Source organism: Aricia agestis, chromosome 13, assembly GCF_905147365.1.
Source record: "Aricia agestis chromosome 13, ilAriAges1.1, whole genome shotgun sequence".
Taxonomy (NCBI): domain Eukaryota; kingdom Metazoa; phylum Arthropoda; class Insecta; order Lepidoptera; family Lycaenidae; genus Aricia; species Aricia agestis.
In genome coordinates this window covers 14,643,519-14,658,003 of record NC_056418.1, presented here as the reverse complement: position 1 = coordinate 14,658,003, position 14,485 = coordinate 14,643,519, and the positions used below count along the sequence as shown (strand labels likewise).

General features: G+C 36.7%; 1 protein-coding gene across 1 annotated transcript in view; it reads left to right on the top strand.

Annotated features, from left to right (window-relative positions):
• Positions 1 to 14,485, top strand: part of LOC121732865 (calmodulin-binding transcription activator 2) — a 232,849-nt gene that overhangs the window by 105,244 nt on the left and 113,120 nt on the right. Inside the window, exon 3 of the mRNA XM_042122859.1 lies at positions 6,838 to 6,929. The gene's annotated coding sequence lies outside the window, so the exon portion shown is untranslated. The remainder of the gene's footprint in view (positions 1 to 6,837; positions 6,930 to 14,485) is intronic.

Below are 14,485 nucleotides of genomic sequence, written 5' to 3'. Positions count from 1 at the left end.
AACCTTGCACACAACCAAAGACCAAGCGTATACGCATCGCAATAAGATTCATTTTAGCTTAGCATAAAACTGTCACAACAAGGGCGGATCTTCTCTATTTTTCATGTTTTTTTTAAATATCTTTGGAAATAAATATTAAGAAACAAAATTGTTCGGTTAAAGAAATTTTAATATACATTTACTAACAATTTATTCAAATAAAATGTATAATTATCCTAGTTAATACTTATATTTCGATGAAATAGAGTTTTTTCGGAGGTGAGTTTGTAAATTAATTACAGCCAAAGTATTACGTTTTATTAAAATGTTTACGGTTTAAGGTATTTTAAATATTGTGCTTTATATCTCATATTTTTTAACACTTCGTTATTATATTGGAACTAGGTAAACCGGGAGTCACGGAATAACAAATTGGGGTTTATCCTCGCCTTAAGGTCTGAATTGCGTAGGTCCGCCATTTGCCTGTGGATTTTCCTTGATAGTACTTGGTATTTATGCTGTACATTTTTTGTTTTTTTAAGTATGAGCCAACTCAAACTTAACTAACAAACTACTATCAATAAAACTGATACTAATGCTGAAAAGGTTAGCCGAACCGAAAAAATCCGGGACAAAAATATTTGTTTCCCGATAAAAATGTGTAAAAAGAAACGCGAAAACCGACCGTAAATCGAAGCGGAGGAGGCGCTAACTTCTGAATCTAAAATAAAGTACTTGTGTCCTATAGTCTGCTCGCGTTAACCAGTTTAACTTTCTAGTTAAAGTTAATGTTCTTTTAGAATATTATTAGGTATGCCCTTTTCCCTCTTATATAAGAGAAACGAGAAAGAGAACGTAATAATTATTCCAGATAAGTTGAGTACAGATTGCAGAAATTGAGCCTTTAAAAGTCTGTTTTTATTTAATTTTAGCACGTACTATAAGGAAGATAATATTCTTTTAGAATATTATTAGGTATGCCCTTTTCCCTCTTATATAAGAGAAACGAGAAAGAGAACGTAATAATTATTCCAGATAAGTTGAGTACAGATTGCCGAAATTGAGCCTTTAAAAGTCTGTTTTTATTTAATTTTAGCACGTACTATAGGGAAGACAATAGGTCAACCAGAATTTGATGGCAAATTTTGATGGCAGATTTTCAAAAAATATCCTTGATCATTGGATACATTTTGCAGAAGCAGCTGTCAAAAATGTCCGGCACTGGAAGACGAGATTCCTCCACTTACCGCGAATAATATACGCTATGACATTGAGCTTTACTCTTTCTCTAAGGTCTGATAGACCTTCAGAACTGGATACCGCGACCGAAACTCCATAGTTGCTGGTCGTCCTTTTTTTATGAAATAAGGGGGCAAACGAGCAAACGGGTCACCTAATGGAAAGCAACTTCCGTCGCCCATGGACACTCGCAGCTGCAGGTGCGTTGCCCGTCTTTTAAAAAGGAATAGGGTAATAGGGGAGGGTAGGGAAGGGAATAGGGGAGGGTAGGGAAGGAAATAGGAGAGGGAAGAGAAAAGGGTAGGGGATTGGGCCTCCGGTAAACTCACTCACTCGACGAAACACAGCACAAGCGCTGTTTCACGCCGGTTTTCTGTAAAAACGTGGTATTTCTCCGGTCGAGCCGGCCCATTCGTGCCGAAGCATGGCTCTCCCACGTCAAGTCGTCATCGTCGTGTTACCTCTGTAAAGGTCACAAACAGGTAAACTTTCAGCTTTCCTAAACTGAGGAAGGTCTGGCCGTCGCAGGGTCTTTATCTTACTTAGGTTGGGTTGCACCAGAGGAGTGGTTAAAGTTAAAGTTAAGGCTAAAGTTATGGTTATAGTTAAGGGTAAATTTAATGTTAACTTTAACCTTAACTTTGACCGGAAAAATTTACAGATGACAGCTGTTCCAACAAGGTTATAAATGAACGTGGACGGGGGCGCTGCTGCTAAAGGAGAACTGACAAAAATGGCGTTTTTGTATAATGACAGCGTAAGTTCCGTTTTTCGCCACGTGCATTTAAAACCGAGCTTTATGGTTATGGTTAAATATGGCGTCTTGATCATTGATGTCGTCTATTTTGAACTTTAATCAAAGATTTGACATTTTGCAATTGTACTTTAAAGTTACAAAGTTAGGTTGGTGCAACCCAACCTGTGTTGAACATATTGATTTTTTATATTAAACTTGTTCGCGTGCAGACACCATAGTTCTTGCGTAAATTAATATAATTATTAATTAGCAACAAGTAACGATCAACGCTGTATAATTTACAAATAATTAATACAGTAAATTATATAGTTAATGAGTAGGTATTCAAGAACATTTTTCAATTACAATACAATCACATAAGAAATACATTGGCATTTGAAATTTTCATTATTTTAAAATTAGTTGGCATAATTTATTTCTATGACCATAAACAATCTGTCTAATATGATTTTTATTAGAAACAAAGTAATTCGGAAAAGTTTTTTTTTCGATTTAAAGACTCTAAAATAAGCTATCATTCTTCTGTTTACTGTTTTCAACTGTGTTACATATAATACATATAATATTTTGTACTGTGAATATTTGTATTTATAATAATTTATGTATTGTATTTTTGCAATGTAATAGGCAAGGTATGTTATATTATGTATAATAAATAATAATATGTAGATACAAATATTGTGTATTGTAATAGTACGTATATAATCAAATAACAAGGCACTATGATAGTGATAAATTGCTGTCTGATAATTTACAATTATAGATACAAGGCCTTATAAAATTATATTTCGTTAGATGAATATACCTACTCAGATGGTACTCAATGATATCGCTTAGAGATTTAATTATACTTAACTTAAATTAATGAAAATTTTTACATAAACTCGATACATTTTCCTGTCAAAACATTAGGATAAAGTTAAGTACTTAGTTCACAGAAAACCGGCGTGAAACAACGCTTGCGCTGTGTTTCGCCGAGTGAGTGAGTTTACCGGAGGCCCAATCCTCTACCCTATTCCCTTCCCTACCCTCCCCTATTCCCTTTCCCTCCCATCCCTATCCTCCCCTATTACCCTATTCCCTCTTAAAAGGTCGGCAACGCACCTGCAGCTCTTCTGATCCTGCGAGTGTCCATGGGCGACGGAAGTTGCTTTCCATCAGGTGACCCGTTTGCTCGTTTGCCCCCTTATTTCATAAAAAAAAGTAAGTTAAGTATTTAAGCCTAAGCCGCTGAACCGATTTTGCTGAAACTTGGTATGGGGATACTTTGAGTCCCGGGAAATGACATAGGACACATTTTATCCCAGAAAAATATATTTCCCATGGATCATCTAAGTTAGCGGCGTTTCAGTAGCTTTAACGTAAGAAAACTGTTACCTTGCATTACCAGTTTACCCAAACCACAGTAATAATAACGCACGTCGGAAACCAGGGCCCCCGTAAGGGCTGCTGGCGCCCATGTGCAAAAAAGATTTTGGCGCCCCTTAAGGCAAGTTTTTTAAATTTATTTTTTATGGTAGGTAGGTGAAATAAAGCATACAAAAATCGGCCAAGTGCGAGTCCTTGGGGCTTTGGTTTTGGCGCCCCTAAAAGATGGCGATTTGGCGCCCCTAGAGGATGGCGTCCGTGTGCATTGCACACGTTGCACATAATATGGTAGCGGGGGCTCTGTCGGAAACGAAGTGAAAACAGCCCGGCTTTTGGCAACATTCGTCAGCTGTACTCCCCAAATATACCCAATGACACGCCAAAATACACTTTATGTACCGGTAATAACGAATAAACTAGCATCTATATACGATGCACCGTCCAAATTACCTATCAGACAAAAATAAATCTTATCCGCTTGCAATAAGGTCGGACAACTCGATTGCAACTTGTTGAAATTCCGACCGTGTAGCCGAGTACGTGGTCCTTATGTCGTCCCAATTAGGTCCACTTTTGCGCAGCACGGAATTCGCAAGCTAAGTTTTTCCCACTAATTTTGGCGGTTAGCGCCGTAAGACATTTTTACTGGAAGTTTTTTACCGGACATATTTACGATGTGGTTTCTCCTCTGCATATTTTATACACTCTCCGTTCGGAATTCTCGATAAAAAGGAATCTCGACAGGAATTCGGTTTAAGAATTCTCCTCCTTTTTGAATATCTACTTAGTTAACTAACGCTAATCGTGGCTAGTTGATTTGAAAGAAAATGTTGTACTTTCCTCTCATCTACAGGCTGTAACAAAACTAAGTGATAATACTTTAGAGTTTAGGGTGTGTGTGTGTGTCTTCCTTATAGAGAGTTCGCTGTGAAAGTAGCAGCGCTGAAAGACCAATTTTTTTTTCAATTTTTTATGGGCAAGCGCACCGGCGCGGCGTTCATCATCATATCAGCCTATAGTCGTCCACTGCTGGACATAGGCCTCTCTCAATGAACGCCAAGATGACCGATCTCCTGCTACTCGCATCCAACATGGCGCGGCGTTACGACAAAGAATTTATTTATTTATTTATTCACCAACAGAATCACATCAATTCATTCAATTCTATTTATAAGTATTATCACTTAGTTTTGTTACACAGTGTATATAAATAAAAATGGATTTTCAATTTTCCTCGTCTCACTACCGATTTGGCTCCTTTTAGTTTTGAAATATTCGTGGATGTCCAGGGAAGGTTTATATTGCGAGGGACTTGATACAAAGTCTACCGGGTTATCTAGGATACAATAAATTATAAAGGAAACTTTTTTAAATTTAAGGCAGTTTTTTATCAAGGTCGAAAAAAAAATTTTTTTTTCGAGTATATGTAAAAATATCATAGACTGAAAAGCCTCATAGGCGTACCGAGGGAGGGGCAGGGGGGGAGGGGGGGGGGGCAGCTGCCCCCCCTGGATCATGTTGACGTCCCTACTAAGTATATTATCTAGTACTTTATCTATAAAAATTAAAAATTTAGAAAACGGATTTTTGCCATTTGTTTGCAATAAGTACAATATTTTTACAACAAAAAATTATTATATGTTTATTCTTTATAAACACCTAGCTTATAAAAAATCTGATTTGCCCCCCTGGCTCAGAACCTGGGTAATTTGCCCCCCCTGGCCCAGAACCTGGGTAATTTGCCTTTGCCTTGTTTAAAATTACTGATATATACTGTACTAGCTGTCCCGGCAAACGGTTCTTTGCCATATAAAGTATTTAGCCCGAATTATTTTATTGAAGTGACTAAATAAGTATGTCACCATGGCAACGTCCATCGCTGTCCCGTCGCACAAACAATGATCGCCGTCCGTCTCAAGTTGTAATAATTTACTATTATTTATTCAACAAATGCACTTATCAATATAAAAAGTACTCAGTAGGCAATAGCCGATTCTCAGACCCACTGAATATGCATATAAAATTTGGTTAAAATCAGTAAAGCCGTTTCGAAGGAGTACGCGGCCTAACATTGTGACACGAGAATTTTATATATTAGATAATATGGCTGTGTAAGTATTGTGCAAATTTTTAAAGAGTCTGCTTATTTCAGAAATTCACAGAAAAGCAGTAATGTCTTTTAAACCACGAGAAAGCGCCATTGATGTCCCATACCCTTGGAATTTTCATTCTCATAATCACATTACGTATTCAAATCATGGTTCTCATTCTGTATACTTTAGGCGTTCGTCGAATTTAATATATTAATATGAACAGTATAATGAAGACTTAATTCAAACCAATAAGGAATTATTAAATATGGAAATGTATCATTTGCTAATTTTGTACTTTTGAGTTTTATTAGTGTAAATTATTATAATACAGGGTGTAACAAAACTAAATGATAATACTATAGGGTGTGTTTGTGGTCCTTGTTTAGCGTTCACTGTAAAAGTTACTTTTTAGCTGTGCTGATGGAGTTGGATAGTAATTAATCTTATATGTTTTAGGTTAGGTTAGGTTTGCCCATTCAAAAATTAAAAATAAAACTTTTTCAGCACAACTTTTTATTAGGTACACATAATATACTATATAAAATTATAAACACATATCATCACATGTTTAGTTAATTTAAAACGCTGTCTAAAAAGTGACTCTGCAATTATATTGATGTCGTGTGGATGAAATGATAACCAACAACTTGAAAATGTTCGTTTTTGCATAAATAGAGGCTTTGGAATCAGGAAAATGGTTTGAAATAAAAAATTGGATTTTATGGTGATGGTGATGAAGTTGGTATACTACAAGGTTTGCTCAAATTATAAGGGAAAAAATCAGTGCCCTTATGTTATACAATGCTAGTTATCCACTTCATCCCCTTACGCCTTCGATTAGTTCATTTAGATCAGTGGTTCTTAACCTTTTAGTCATGAGGGACCATTTTACCAAATGTCTGTATTGCCGGGGACCACCCAGTTGGTTTACTTACCTAAATAAATAATTGTTTCATAAAGAAAACAAGCATAACTTTATAATTAGCACTCATTTATTTTTTATTTGGCAAAAATCTAAAAGTTGTTACTGTCAAATAAATTTATTATTCGTAGGTCGTCACATATTATTAGGATGGCTTCGCGGACCACTTGGAATGCCTCCAGGAACCACCGATGGTCCGCGGACCACTGGTTCAGAACCACTGATTTAGATTCTAAACCAGGGGTTCCCGAACTAATTTTGTCTAATGTCCACTTTGAGAGCAAATTATGTCTTAGCGCCCCCATTGTTTCAATTTAAAATGCTTCAGGTGAAATAAATCACGCCCAAGCCTCTACACAACGCCCCCATTTTTTCCCAGGTCCCACACCGTTATCCCCTTTAAACCTTCAGCAGATATTCCCATGAGGCCAAAAACCTTAAACTTTGAGCTACCAGGTCTAACCAGGTGTTTGTTCCAGATGGCGAGCCAATCAAGCTACCTGAGAACCTGGAGAGCCTGCCGCGCGCCGAACACTTCGCCGCACAGAGACACCGCTGGAACACCAATGAGGTAAGTGTTTTAAAGGCTATACTGGCCAGTGGCAGGGCAAGACCTAAATTTGATGCGGCCAAGATAATATTATACTTTGCGAGATATGAATGACGCAAGAGGACCTATCCTTACTTTAAATTTCTTCCAAGTTTTTATAAAATTTTTTTAAATCCAAACTTTATAAAAATTGCAAAGGCCAGTCTGGCTCGTATATGTATATTTATTATATACCTAATTAGTCCTAGCTCTTGCTGGTCTCTCCATTTTAATTTTTAACCAGTGTTTTTTTTTTTCATTTAACTTCTTTTTTTACTTTAGATTGGCTATACCAGCTTAAAGACCGAGCGTTTTAATTAAAAAATTCAATCAAAATAATCTTACAAAACTTTAATTTGACGGTCGCAAAAAGTTTGAAGTTTTAAAATAGCTGTTTACTAGCGCCATCTGTTGAGCAGTGTAAAAACTAGAATAATAATCCGCGCGCACTATTTAACAAAAGTTTAATAGGAAATATTGTTACCAGTTTTTGTCAAATTTATATAACAATTACTGTTAATTACCTAGCTAAAATCCGAGCTTTGTGAGGGCTCGCGTCGTCACACCTTGAGTGACTAATGATAACACATCTATGCATATAAATAAAAATTACTATGTTAAAGCATCAATAGGCGTGATAGTTTTTCCGTAAAGTGTACCACAAAATGTTTAAGTTGCAGTAGGATATTATACTTAGGCTCGCTTCGCTCGCCCTGATCATTTAACCTATCTGAGTGCTTGTTTACCATTTATTAATATTATACAAAAAAGTGCACTGCTCCGTAAAATAGTGTTACAACTATGTCTATAAGAATTAAACATTTTATCCTATCTGTAGACATAACTCCAAGTACGTGGAAAAATGGGCTGTTCTGTCGCGAACAACTTTATACAGCTGTTTACATTTCGGCTTGAATATTTCATTCGCGCCGTCCATTTTCGTCACGTTATGACCACAACACCGACATTCTTGCTGTATGACGTGCTATAATATGTAAATAAGAGGACATAGGCTACATTATCATTAATTCTCCACCGTCACAACTCACCGGGTGTATGCATTATGCAGGATCCTGTATCTGGCTACTTAACATGCGGCCCGGATTTATGTGGACGTCGCGGGAAAAGTGGTTTCGGTTTTTAATTAAATGGTAGTTTTTTAGGGTTCCGTGCATAAAGGGTAAAGACGGGACCCTATTAGTAAATCGCTGTCTGCCTGTCTGTCACGAGGCTTCATCTCAATACCCGTGACATCTAGACAAATAATTTCGGAAATCATGTATGTTAAAATACTAAAAGACAAAATAAAACAAATTATTCAAAAAAAGCTCCCATATAAAAAACCTGCCATACATTATTTACCTACTCAATGATACAGAACCCTTCGTGTGCGAGTCCGACTTGCATTTGATCGATTTTTAATTGTTTTTAAATTGTTCTGATTGTCTATGGATTGCAAAGTATCTTTGTCTGAAGATAAATTTCACGAAAGCTCTCATGTGTAGCGGTGTTTAGATTAACTGTGACTAAATCAGTGCATAATCATAAGGTATTACCGCACCCAGGCTTTGGGGCTTAGTCCGGATAGTCCGGAATAGTCCAGATAGTCCGGAATATTCCGGAAAGCCGGATCTTAATATTCCGAAAAGCGGACTAATAGCGAGATTAGTGTTTGCAACGTTTCGACTTTTGGAAGTAGATAATAGGTCTTACCTATAGAAACACTAATATAGTTCCTGACATTTATTTATTTATTTAGCCTCATTTATTCCTTAATTATTACAATAAACATGATAATATTATAAAATTACAATGTTATTTCTTGTTTTAATATAGAGGTCCTGAAATAAATACTAGGTCATAATATAAAATTCTCGTGTTTCTCCTCCAAAAAGGCTCAACCGTTTTAATGAAATTTTGTACGTACATTCGTTAGGCCTGATAATAGGTTTTTATCTACTTGTTATATTAATTTATATGGCAAAACAACGCTTGCCGGGTCAGCTAGTATTTGTATATTATAAATACCTAGATATGATATTGAATGTACTGTCACTTCTTGGTGGAAATTCATCTTCAATTAAATAATTATTAAAATAAAGTGGAATAAGTGCAAGGAAAGTGTATAATTATTTAACTAGTATAAATAGTCAAATTTTATTCATTGAAGTAATTATAAATGGCCGTGCTTGATTACAGAAACTAGAGAAACGAATCCATGAGCATTATCTTTACCAGTAACGTAAATATAGCTACATAATAATATAACGTACCTAACCCTCAGATTAAAAAAAACCGGTCAAGTGCGTGTCGGGCCACGCGCAATATAGGGTTCCGTAGTACCGCTAATTTTTGATTGGTCAATGACAGGACGTTATAACGTGTTTTACACTACTAACAACATCATCTCAGTTACATTCAAAGGAATTTGAACGAAAATTTTCTTTATACTTCGCCGAATACATTTTTTTAGCGGACAGATGGACAGACGGACAGACGGACGGACAGACCGAAACTATAAGGGTTCCTTGTTGACTACGGAACCCTAAAAATTAACATCGCGCCTATCCCTCCACTTTGGCTGAGAGATCTAGAAAATGTACGCGACCTAAACATATTACAATGCATATTATACCACATACACCTACGCTGATTTTTCATGCATCTCTTCACTCTTGAATCTTTATATTACCTAAATATTTTTTCCGTCAAGCAATCCGGGAAGTGAGTTCCGTACAGCTCGATAGTAAATAACGTTATATCTTCCACACAATTACTTTATGCAGCTCCGGAAAGCTGTCAGGACGGAATTTATGTCTGATCCGCTATATCGAGTCCTAGCAGATATAATAGATGCTAGAGAGACTATTTTAAGAAAATACTTTTAAATATACTAGCCCATACTTACAATTGCAGTAGAATAGATGCTAGAGTTTCGACTATTTTGAGGAAATACTTTAAAATATACTGGCCCGTACTTACAATTGCAGATTCTGCGAGGAGGAGGACGAGACACCTTTACACCTCCTTCTTGACTATCCAGCCCTAGTAGACAAGAAGCAAGCGATTATCGTAAACGCTAACAAAATGTATGTGATTTGACATTTATTAAGTCTTCGCTTTGCTAGCGAATACTAATGTCAAATCACATACATTTTGTGACGTAGACGTTAGCGTTTACGATAATCGCTTGCCGCTTGTCTAGGCCCTCTGCTCTACTACAGAGCAGAAACAGGCACCTTGGTCGCTACGAATACTCATCTACAGAGGAAATTCGTGGCACCAACCCCAACCACATCGTTCAATTCATGAGCAGCATTGGGTTGGGGACGGTACTCTAATGCGAAGGAGTCACAATAGATCCTCAAGGGTCGCAGTGACATCAGGGCTACTTGACCTGCCTTCAGCACAAAAAAATACTTACAATTTATAAAAATACAAGGTGTGACAAAATAAAGTAATAAAACTGTAGAGTTTGTATGTGTCCCTTACATGGGCGCTGGCAGAAATAATTTCCAAGGCGGGTAGATATTAGTTTTCTTTCTTGTCTTTTTACTTTTTACGAACAACAGTGACTGTCTATTTACGTCAACAGAATGCATATAATGTCAATGAAGCCCGTCACAGACTTAAGCTATAATATATATTAATATATTTATAGCTAGACATATTTTCTATACTAAATCCACATGCCACAGAAATATATATTATAGCTGAGTGTGTGGTCACCCGAAATTAGTATAGAAAATATATATTAATATGCCGAGCTATAAATATATTAATATATATTATAGGTAAGTCTGTGACGGGCTTTATTCCTGTTGATCTCGAGATTCCCAAGAGGTGCAAGTGGACCACCACCACCTGGCACCCCGCTGCCGGCGCCCATGGTCCCTTATATATAAGGGAACTCTATACTCACTGTGAAAGTAGCAGCGCTGAAAGAGCAATTTTTATTTTTTATTTTATTTATTTAGAGTAAATTAAAATTTTACAATATACATTAAAATTTGCCAAACTGTGCAGCAGTTTGTTGGCTTTTTGATTGTAATTTGTATGGGCGTACGTCATGATTTTGTCCATACAAAATTTATAAAAGAGGGACTGTTTCAGCTCTGCTACTTTCACGGTAAACATCTGTATACCGTTGCGCCAAATTAGTTTATCGCACGGGAACCGGTTTTTGCGGAATAAAAAGCATCCTCTATCCTTTCCCGAGGCGCAAAGTATCTCCAAACCCAATTTCAACAAAATCGGTTCAGCAGTTTGGGCGCGAAGAACTAACAAACAGACACACTGTCACATTTATAATATCAGTATGTATGTTTACCAACTTATGTAGTAACCTACAGAATCTAATAAACTAACTGTATGTGTGTTTGTATGTTTGTCTAATGCGGCGCTAAGTGCGTGCAATTATCCTAATGGCTTAGCTTTTGACTCCGGCTCAATATTAAGGTTAATAGTTTGAAGCTATTCAAGGTAAGCTTGGCTTATATATGCATACAAGCTACTCGTAAATAAAATGCTGTGACTGTTAGGAATAAGATTATATTTATTGAAGAATATAACAATTTAAAAGCTGCTAGAAAATGTTTCATATTATATTTGTTTGTTCTTATAAAAATCTATTTAGGCTTCCAACATTCTTTCATATTTTAAATAATAAATATTATTATATCTGATTCCTGTATCGCTTTGTTTTTAGGGTTCCGTACCCAAAGGGTAAAAACGGGACCCTATGACTAAGACTTCGTTGTCTGTCCGTCTGTATGTCATCAGGCTGTATCTCAAGAACCGCTATAGCTAGACTTCTGAAATTTTCACAGATTGTGTATTATATATCTGTTGCCGCTATAACGACAAATACTAAAAAATTTAAATGGGGCTCCCATATAAAAAATACAATTTTTTGTCTACTTTCACTCTATATCGGTACGAACCTTCGTCCACGAATCCGACTCGCACGTGGCCGATTTTTGACAAATTTGTTCGTAAATGCTGGACCGATTCTGTTGAAGTTTTGTGCCCTTATGCTGTAAGTTCTTAAAAACATCGTAGTGGGCTAAAGTACAGCACATAATCCTGAATAGCGCTATCGATTTTTTTCTGGAATTTCCTGTAACTATTAATTCTTGTTCGATCTATTCTTTGAGGCTTTGACCCCATATAATTTAGCAAAACAACGATTGCCGGGGTATCTAGTAAATTATCTACCAATAGACCATTCAGCAGATCTCAAATTAATCTCCTCTTAAATGTAATTACTGGGAACTCATGAAACCTAGACAGTAACGTAATAAGCGGTAAGGAGGTTGAATTTTTCGCCCGTACGTTTCGGCCATACAAATTGACCTAACAAACTTAGCTGGCACCTGATCAAGCGCTTTATAAATGTATATGCATTCGATTTTAAACTACCGCCATTTTTATTTGTTGTTTAAATTTTGTTCGTCGAAGCTTGAGTTTGAGGAATGAAAAAGGTAATAAGTTATGAGATTATACAGGTTTAGGAATTAGGGGTATTTTTACTGTTTCAGGAATATTTAAGTTTTTACTGAGAATATGAAAGCGTTTGGTTTTATTTAATGAGTTGGGTATTTTTGGAAAGTAAAATAAATAATTGATTTATTAGTTAAGGAAAAGTTACCACAGAATAGATAATAGTACAAGGTTCTACCAAATAATACTAAAATTAATAATGATAAACCTACGGGTTATTTTAATTGCATCCGTGTTTTAAGCCGTATTCAATTACCGAAATTGCTGGATCGATTTTAGTGTAACTTTTGCTGTGACCCCATTGTGACGCACGCGACGCACGCGAACAGCTGGGATATGTTAAGTCATTGTGACATATAAAAATGTCCCAGTCCCCTTCTTTACCAAACTTCATGTACAGTGCTCCCAAAGTGATAATGCGCATAGAAATTTTCATAATTTTTCGGCAACGGTCGTATTTCCCGAGCGTCGGAAGACGTCGCTGCAAGCGCTGTTTTAAACTTAGCTTTAGGAAAAACACAGCTTTGCGGCGACGTAGAGGCGCCAGACGTTGCTTGGACGTTACCATGGTAACGTCACTGGCTATGTCGCGATGGCTTCCCGGCTATAGCACTTATTGACGGACGGACAACCACCGGCTATATGATATTTACTTCTATTTCCTTTGAACAAGGTGCAAAATGCTAATGTATTGTTTGGGGCTCTTTCGTTTCATAGATTCGGGTGTTTTCGTGATTACGACAATTAGCGAAGATTTGCATGCGCGTTATTAATTTGGGAGCACTGTAAATGTACCTGTAAATATAAATACTAGAGGTTATTCATCCATACGCAATATCCACATAAGTCACTTCTAGGGAATGCAATCCCGTCCGTCATAAATCGGCCGAGATCTCGCGAGTTTGACGAGATTGCACTTGAGCATAAAAACGTCTTATTCGAAGCGCGGACTGACACGGACGAAGTTGCGATCACGGAGTAATCGCAACTCCGTCCGTGTCTCCAGAATTATAAACATTTATAATTCTGGAGACGTCCAGAATGATAAAAGCCAACATCCACGATAACGTGACGACGTTATCGTGGACGCCGGCCTCCACGATAAAACGTTGGGTACCTTAAAATATGCCCTTTTGATTTTACGCACCGCGGACGCTATAATATTTATTACTTTTTTTTCGTAATGTATTCAAATATTGTGATTATTTGCAAAAAAACCCACCAAACTGCTAATCTTGCGAGATCTCGAAATTGGCGAGATCTCGCGGTATTGTATTCATAAACTCGCGGGATCTCGCTTGAGCCCCAATCTCGCGAGATTTGCATTCCCTAGTCACTACTAATATAATAAAAGTATGTCTAGACATACTTTTGCCTTGAAGAAGAGGTGGCACAGCTGTACCACCTCTTCACGCACAAACCGCTGAACCGATTTTGCTTTTTGGTATGAAGATACTTTGAGTCTAGGAAAAGGATATAGGATACGTTTCATCCCGGAAAAATGTGCTTTCTGCACGATAAAGGAATCTTGGTGCAACGTAGTTAATTTAAGGGGGCGAATAACCCGAAATTGTCGATTTTATATTTAATTTTTATACTTGAAAATAAGCCCCGAATTGTTTCATTTTCTAAACATAGATACTACATTATATTTTCAAGAATTTGATCTGAGCGTAAACATCAAACAATCAAAAATCTTAACATTTTTGCGAAAGAAATAAATCACAAAGGTACATCTAATTTTCACGAATTTGTCATATATTGCCATAGCCGTGCAGTAGACTAAGTTGATATTTTAACACATTGTATAAAATTCTATCATTGAGACACTGACCTGGCGGATTTTTAAAATGTTGTATATTTCTCGACTCATTAAGAAAAAACTAACTTGGCGATGATTCTGTGTCGTCTTTTTTCACTTGGCATGTGAAGGACGATGTTTGATTTTTTGGGTTAGTCGCCCTTTTAAGTGTTTTTTTAAAAAGGGTACCCCGCAGAAATTGTATATTTTCCCCATAAGAAAAGTGTCTTTTATC